This window comes from Phaseolus vulgaris, chromosome 2, assembly GCF_051622355.1.
Source record: "Phaseolus vulgaris cultivar YP4 chromosome 2, ASM5162235v1, whole genome shotgun sequence".
Lineage (NCBI taxonomy): Eukaryota > Viridiplantae > Streptophyta > Magnoliopsida > Fabales > Fabaceae > Phaseolus > Phaseolus vulgaris.
In genome coordinates, this window is record NC_143499.1 from 15,641,601 (window position 1) to 15,650,069 (window position 8,469).

The 8,469-nt window shown below is 29.5% G+C and overlaps 1 pseudogene; it reads right to left on the reverse strand.

Moving 5' to 3' along the window:
- Positions 1–2,906: 2,906 nt before the first annotated feature.
- On the reverse strand, positions 2,907–6,177 carry LOC150029021 (uncharacterized; annotated as a pseudogene).
- Positions 6,178–8,469: the final 2,292 nt, after the last annotated feature.

Here is an 8,469-nt window from a genome sequence, read left to right on the forward strand (position 1 = left end):
TTGTGGTCAAAAATAGAAATAATTCTAGTGGGATTCATATGTTGTTACTGAGGATCCTAAGCTCATTAAGGATCATATTTTGGAATTTTACAAAAACATCTATGTTTATTCTAATTCTAATGCTTACATTGTTGGTATTAACATTCCTGCCATGGTTTCTTCTGAGGATAATATTATGCTGATTAAATGTTTGGATGATTTGGAAATCAAGAATGTTGTTTTTATTCTTAATGGTAATAGTTCCCCTGGTCCTAATGGTTTTGGTGGTGTTTTCTTTCATTCTTGATGGGAGATTATTGGGACAAATGTTTGCAAAGTTGTTCAACAGTTTTTTAAACAAAATTGGATTCTTCCTAGGATGAATAGTAATATGGTCTCCCTCATTCCTAAGATTCAAGGTGTTGATTCCATTAAAGATTTCGGACACATTGTTGTGGATAACTTAAGTTTAAGATCATTTCCAAAATACTGGAAGATAGGCTTGTTATGGTGGCTTCTAGAATCATTTCTCCTAATGAATATGGGTTTGTGAGGGGCAAACAAATTCATGATTGTATTGGTATTGCTTTTGAGGCTATTAACTTTTTTTCTAAAAGGGTCAAAGGAGGTAATGTGGCTAATAAAGTTGATATTCATAAAGCCTTTGATACTCTGAGTTGGAATTTCTTATTAATAGTATTGAAGTGCTTTGGATTCCATCATTCATTTTTTCAATTGGATTACTACAATTCTTCGATCATTTATGCTTTATATTAGGATAAATGGCAGGTTTTTTGGATTTTTTCCTTGTAGTAGAGGTGTGAGACAAGATGATCATTTATCTCCCTTGCTTTTATGTCTTGCGGAGGAGGTTCTTTGCAAATACATTTCTAAGCTTGTGAATGATAAGAAGATTCTGCATATGGCTAGCCCTAAAGATTATATCACCCCTTCTCTAATTTTATATGGTGATGATATATCTGTTTTCTATAGGGCGAATAATAAGTCTCTTAAAAATTTGAGTATTTTTCTTCAAAATATGGTGATTTTTCTAGTTAGTATGTGAACAATTCTAAACCTAGCTTCTTCTCCACGAATAATTATGCAAGATTCATTTCAAAAATTAAAATCCATCTCTCTTGTAGTCATGAATCTTTATCTTTATCTAAAAAATTTAAAAGTTATATACAATATAAATAAATTTATTTTTCAATTATTAAAAGAATTTCATATGTCTATATAAAATCTCTAAATTTTGTTTAGAAAATTACAAAATGTTTCCTTTAATGATATTTTTTTTTATCATAATACAAAGATTATAAGGTAACAAATTATAAGACAATATGATCCGATGAGATTTTGATTTTGAATAAGTTTTCATTTTCCTCAATTATCTGGTTTTATATTTTTCTTGTTGGATGCATATATAGTCCTCCCACTTGTATGTGAGATTTGAGTCAAATAGATGAATCCTTATTAGTCCATATTCTTAGTGATATGTCTAGTTTTTTAATTTGGTACTCAAAAGCATGTTACAACTTTCCTAAATTTCCTAAGTCTTTGAAGCAAATCTTTAAATTTCCTAAATTTACTACTTTTGGAAAGAGATTGATTATTGTAAAAACTTTAACAAAATGAAACCTTAAGATAGACAGTAGTATTGATATTTTGTTTGTTGGATAGTTTATTCTAAGTATTGTGGATTGATCATTTTATAAATAAGAAAAGATATATAAATGAGAAAACAAATGTGGTTTGAATAGTATATAAATGAGTATCTTGAAAATAAATGTTTTGGTTTAATTAGAAATTAAAGAGTTGGGTTGTGAAGTTTGTTCACTTCATCAGACAACCATAATCACCCAAGCATGAAGCAACATTGCTCAAACTATAACAAGGAAAATTTTATATCAATTATCTCTCCTTGTTTGGTTATTTAGACAACGACTGAACATTCAAGTGAAAGAAACATCATAACAATACTCTTTTCTCAAATAGTTTGGTCAATCTAATACTTTGATGGTGCTCAAATGATGATTTGTTAACATTCAAGTGATAGTTAGATGCTTGGGAATTAGTAGCATAAAAAAATGTTATTAAATCAAACAAAATGCTCTTAATAATTTAGTAACATTTTATCATGTTACTTATAGTTAGTGTTCCTAAAGACTTTTAATAAGATTTCTAAATATCAATAGTAACATTTATTAAAATATCACTAAATATTTTTTGTGAAATTAATTTAATAAAAATATTACTAAAATTATTTTTTAATAAAAAATAATATTTAAAAAAAATTAGTAATATTTTTTTAAAAAAAGTAACATTTTTTACTAACTAACTTTAGTAGTTTTTTTTAATAAAAAAGTGATATTTAAAAATTGTTACTATGTTTTTTTATAATATTTTTAATAAAAAATAACATTATAAAAATGTTATTTAAAATTTTTTAATAACTTTTTTAATAAAAAAATGACATTTAAAAATATTACTAAATCTTTTTAGTAATATTTTTTAATAAAAAAGTAATATTATTAAAATTTCACTAAATTTTTTTAATAATTTTTTTAATAAATAAGTGACATTTTTAAAATATTAGTAAATCCTTTTAATACAAAATTTTAATACAAAATTAATATTATAAAAATGTTACTAAAACTTTTTAGTAATTTTTTAATAAAAAAATGACATTTTAAATATGTTACCAAAACAAGAATAACAAAATATATTAATACATAATATAAAAAAAAACAAAGAAAAAATGTTGCATGAGTTCACCCCTTAGTTAATTTCGTATTAGTTTTGTCCGCTTTTCCCTTTTTGCTTATAGGAGTGGTCTAACCTTGTTTCTACATTAAAGTAAAAAAAATGTAATGTGTAATATCTAATTCAATAATAAGCTTAATGTAAAAAGTATATTATATACCTCAACCAACTTCTTCTTCTTCTTCTAGATCTTGGGTCATTTCTCCTGAAATACAACTTTGCGATTGAGTGAGCAAATTTGAAGTTGTTTAAAAGTTCGATCTTTATTGCTTCCATTTTCTTTTTTAGCTTGGTTTCCATCTCCTCCTGCATGTTTTCTTTTATGCTTTAAAGCTCAACTAGAGCATTTTTTTTAACTTCATCAATTATATTTTGTATTTCAACTTGATATTTTGATCCCATAAGTCTGAAAGCACAACCCCTTTTTCATATTTATGCAAATAATCAAGTCGCTCTTTTCCACAGACTTGGAAAAATACATCATTTGAAGTTGAATTTTTATCTAGTTCTTCTGAACTAGAAAAAATTGCATCCTCAAGCTTTCACTAAATAATTATGAATAAAAGAGGTATAATTATTCTCTAACATTTATAATGAAATTCAAATACATTAAATCAAAATGTAAGCAAGTTGATTATAGTAATAATAATAACTATTAAGTTGTCAAGATTAATAGCAATGTAATAATAATAATAAATAATAGCTTGATATTTTTTCGCTTTTTTATGAGATTTGATATGCTAAGCACCAAAATAGGAAAATGAAGTTACAATTTTTGATTGATTTGATTGATTTGAAGGCAGTTGGAAGATATTTTTGTGTGTTTTTGTGTTGTTTATGATTAAGTATTTCACAAGAACAAAAGTTTTTTAGACCATTTTATTAGTGTTTACAATATATTATGATGTGCCATTATGTATAAATGTATAAATATATAAATATATACTAATATTAATATATTAAATATAAATTCATACTGGTGAAGCATGATATAGATTGGTTTCAATCTACATGCTCATGATCTGGTGACAGAGAAGTAGTGACCCTCATTGGTCATTGGGGTGCCCTCTTTCTTTGCTTCTTCTTTCTAATTGATAGGAGAAAATCCATGTTTTGGAGCTTGCATGATTGTTTTAGCATTTTTAATTTTTCTTCTGCAATCTGCTTATGAATTCAAGTGAATATTTAATGAGATTTCTCTTGTAATTTTGACTATTTTGTTCTTTTATCCATCTCTTCAATCCCCTAATACATGTTTGATTAGAGTTTTTAATTTTGTTTTGTAGTAAACCAAAAAAACCCACCTCTTTGTGTTGTTAAGGAATTAGGAAAACACATAAACATGATATAAAGTCTTGCATGCAACACAAGCCAACAAAACATCAATTAAAACACAAAGAAGTATAGAGTGGCACCCTTTAAGGCTTGCTTTAACTACTGAGCTACTAAAGAACTGGCCCTCCTTTTTATTTGTAGCTTTGTACCTTCCTTTATTGTTTTTTTTCCCTGAACATTTTTCTTTCTTGTCTTTCTAACACACATGTTAGGTGATTTTGTTCATATCAGTATCTTTGAACCACATCTAATCTCTCTCGATCAATTCTTTCTTCTCCCCTTTTCTTGCCTTTGAATTTTCTCAAAAAAAGAGTACTCACACCAACCTTTGTCACCTTCCTTTTTAAATACTACCTCCTTATTCTCCCATCCAATCACTCATACCTTGCCTCACTTTCTCACCCTTGCAACTTTCGTTTTCATATAAAACATAAACTAGAAAAATCAAATGGTTGCTAAGGACTATAACCCTTTAACATGTATGGTTGTGAACATGGACATAATCATGCACAAGCCTCAAATCTAGGATAATACCATCATAACATATTTTTCTACTTTTATATATATTTTATCCCTTTCTTCTTCTCTACACAAAGTAATTCACAATCCACATGATATAGTGTTTCAACAAATATAGCAGTTAAGCATCAAATATTCAAAATTTAATAGGACTAACTATTGAGGGTGAGGAAGAAGTACATCAAGCTATCAAACCGTATAAAAAAATTGCATAGAATCTACTATAAAAATAGAGATAATGATTTAGATTACATACAATAATTTTTTGGTTTCTTGCTTATGTGTCATGATGAACATTTTCGCACGAGATGACTCTCTTCCATCAGTATTCTTCACTTCCTATAACATAAAAGAAAAAATATTAGTGTAAGACAAATAAAACCATTAATACACTAGTTATGCATTTGGCCTAACCTCTTCATATTGTATCTCAACAAAAGTTCTAGTTCATGTGGTATGAACAGTAGTAAATTTTGCTCTACTTGTTTTGTTATTCTCACTACGAACCTTTATAACAAAATCATGAAAAGAGTAAAGATAAAAATCAACCAAATTATAAGTACAAATAATCATATAATAAAATATAGATAGTCAAATGACCTTGGCTATGTCAGATTTCAAAAATTTAATAAGAATTTTCCACTGGTGAAAAGGAACACTCAAGGGATGACTTTTTAAGTTGTAATCATCTGTCATATCTGGAAAAAAATATTTTGCCTTCAATCAACATTTATGGTTCCTCCAACTTGAGCATATGCTTCTAAAACCCATTTTCTGACACATTCTTCAATATCAAACTTTGAATGCATCTCATCAATTAATAAATATTAGAATTTAAGTATTATATATAATTAAAGATAAAAAGTTAGTGAAGTACCAAAACTGTTTTCCACATGTCATCCCAATGATCTTTTAGTCCTTTCCAAGTACTGAAAGTCAGAGGAGCAAGGTGTGCATTCCTAACTAATGTCCCCAAATAATTACTCAATATACCTCGATAAGTACCAACAGGTTGGCCAAGAGCATTCAGTTTAACTGGTAAATGCTTTTCATATTTCAAGTCATAAGTCTTGAGACATTTGGTACAACCTCTTTTTCTTTTACTAGTAAACCCTATTAATTAAGTATAAAATTAGGAAATTAGTACATTGCCTACTAGACATATACAATAACAGATTACATATTTGAATAAACATATATAAATAACTAACCAATGTGATGAAGTGGAGTTTGACTAGGTCTTGATGAGGTTTCTTCCAACTCATCAAGAATTTCAATCATAGAACCACTTAAAAATGACACTTTACAGTTCTTCGCCAACAAAAGTGGTTTTTCTTTCTCACCACTAACCATAGAATTATAAAAGTAATTACACAAAAATTTGTACATAGAAAAACACAGAACTACATTAAAAAAAACATTAATATCATGTTCAATGATTATCCATTATACTTGTATCAACTTTTGTTCCAGGTACATCATTCCTAACCAAATAACATGCTCACCTTCTTCATCTTCATCAATCATAGATTGATGAAGAAAAGGACTTTCTAATTTATCTCTCAAGTAGTTTTCCATATCATCATTCTCAAAATTTCATTTACATCAAACAAATATTTAGGGCTGATTTTAGTGACAACTTGCCAATTATCAGTTGGATCTTCCGTGTAATATACTTGCTTTACTTGAGTTGCAAATACAAAAGGGTCACTTTTGTAAATTAACTTTCCAAAATTTACAAAACCCGAAATGGTCTTGGTTACTTTCAAACTAATCACATTTAAACAATATAAACTTAGAGTGTCCATAATAATCTAACTCCATAGTTGGTAACATTTTCTACTTCAGGATTTTCATCTTCTTTATTTTTAAACCTAATCGTAGACGAAGTAACCATTACTCCAAAGTTTTGTGTTTGTCTCTCACAACCCTGAATAATAAACTTGTACCTATTTATCACATAAGCTAAAAATCTTCTAGCAACACTATTAGGCCCTTTAGCCAACCACTTAATGATGGAAGAGGGCCAAGCACAACCTTCCATGAAAGGCAAAAGCCAAGTCAAAAGCGTCTAAGACCAAGCTAGGAGCGTCTAAGACAAGCTAGGAGCGTCTAAGACCAAGCTAGGAGCGTCTAAGACAAGCTAGGAGTGTCTAGGACAAGAAGGTCAAGCTAGGAGCGTCTAGGACAAGCTAGGAGCGTCTAGGACAAGAAGACTTGGATCAAGCTATGAATGGGAGAGTGGCATACTAGCACATATTTCGTGAAGGCCCATCAAGTGTAGCCTAGTTTTAATTGGGGTGTAAATAGCATAACCATGTGGACAAATGTTTATTTTTCTGCACATTAGAATTAAGGAAGAGTTAACCTTGATTAGCTAAAGGTTTCTAGAAGCCTTCACTAATCAAGTTCGGCCATGTGAAGGTTGGAGGACCATGTGCACCCATGTGCTCCATGTGACCCATGTGCTTCACATTTACATTTCATCTTCTATTAGCTTAACATTTACGGCCTCCTTAGCCTATAAAAGGAGAAGCCTATCACTTGTATTTGCAAGATTAAATTGAGTAATGTTATGCTGCCCATTTTGTGTCATACTTGCTCCTTACCTAGTTTCTGGGTTTTAATCTTCCTTCACCATCTATCAAAGGGCTGGCCGAACCTCCCTTCTTCCATACTCTTCATGCACCTTCAAGGTCACCACAACTCCTAGGAGGACCTTGCCCATTTCATACATAAGCTTCCGCACCATTTTTACCAAACATCCAATAAGAGCTCCTTGAGAATGCCATCATTTGGTATCATGAGCATAGGTTCTTCAAAGATGAGTATTTCTTAGTCATTTTCCTTTTGAGTTCTTCTTTAATCCGTGTTGTTCTTTACATTCCATATTGTCTTGCTGTTTTTTTAATTTTTGCTTTGAATTGGTGTGCTGTTTGGAAATTCCAATCGGTGCATCTTGTTCAATTGTTCTTGAGCAATCTTTGTGCAATTTTTGGTAGGATTCCATACACTTTGTGTTGCTGTTTTTTTATTTTAGGTATTTGAGTCCTTATTGCAATTTTATTTGGTTCATTTTATGTTCATTTGAGTCTTTTAATTTCTGAATCTATATGTGTTTTGTCTAGTCATGTTTTTCCAAAATGTCATCAAATCATAGTAGTACTTTGTTTGGCTTATTTGTTTCTTGATTTTGGTCTAAATGTTTGATTTGAATCTGCTGTGTTTTGGTGCCTTTTATTTTTAGCTTGAGTTCATATTTGTGTTTAGATCTACACAAATTCCTTTTTACCAATTCCATTGTGTTTTTCTTTTGGTATATCTTGCTGTTTTTTCATATTTATAGAATCCCCTGTTTTGCATAACTCTGTGCTGGCTGTTTTGCTTAAGAAAATTATTTTCCCACATAGGAAATTTCTGATCCTCTGGATTATGCAAGATTGAGGTGTTACAGAAAAGACAAAAAAAAGAATCAGTTAAAAAAAGTCAATAGAAAAAAAATGATAAATATTATAAAAACAGTGTGCAAATCTGGCGCTACCGTTGGTGTAACTGAACACTGATTTTAGAAAATTTATTTAAAAAAAATGGTTTATGCGTTTGGAGTGAAACCAACGCCAGAATTTAGTTGAGATCTTGAATTATTGGCATATAAATTTTCAGAAGCAAATCTTAAAAGGACAGCTCATAAAAAATCGGGAAAAATCTCGCTCTCTGGCCCACAACAATTTTTTTCAGTGGTGCTGTTTTTGATTTTGAAATCAATTCTAGTGCTATTCTTAGGATCCATTTTGTGTGCCTACCTTTCTTTGAGTACCTTTATTTGCTTGTCTAATTTCTTTGGAACTCTTTCTAGTTGTCACATTTTAA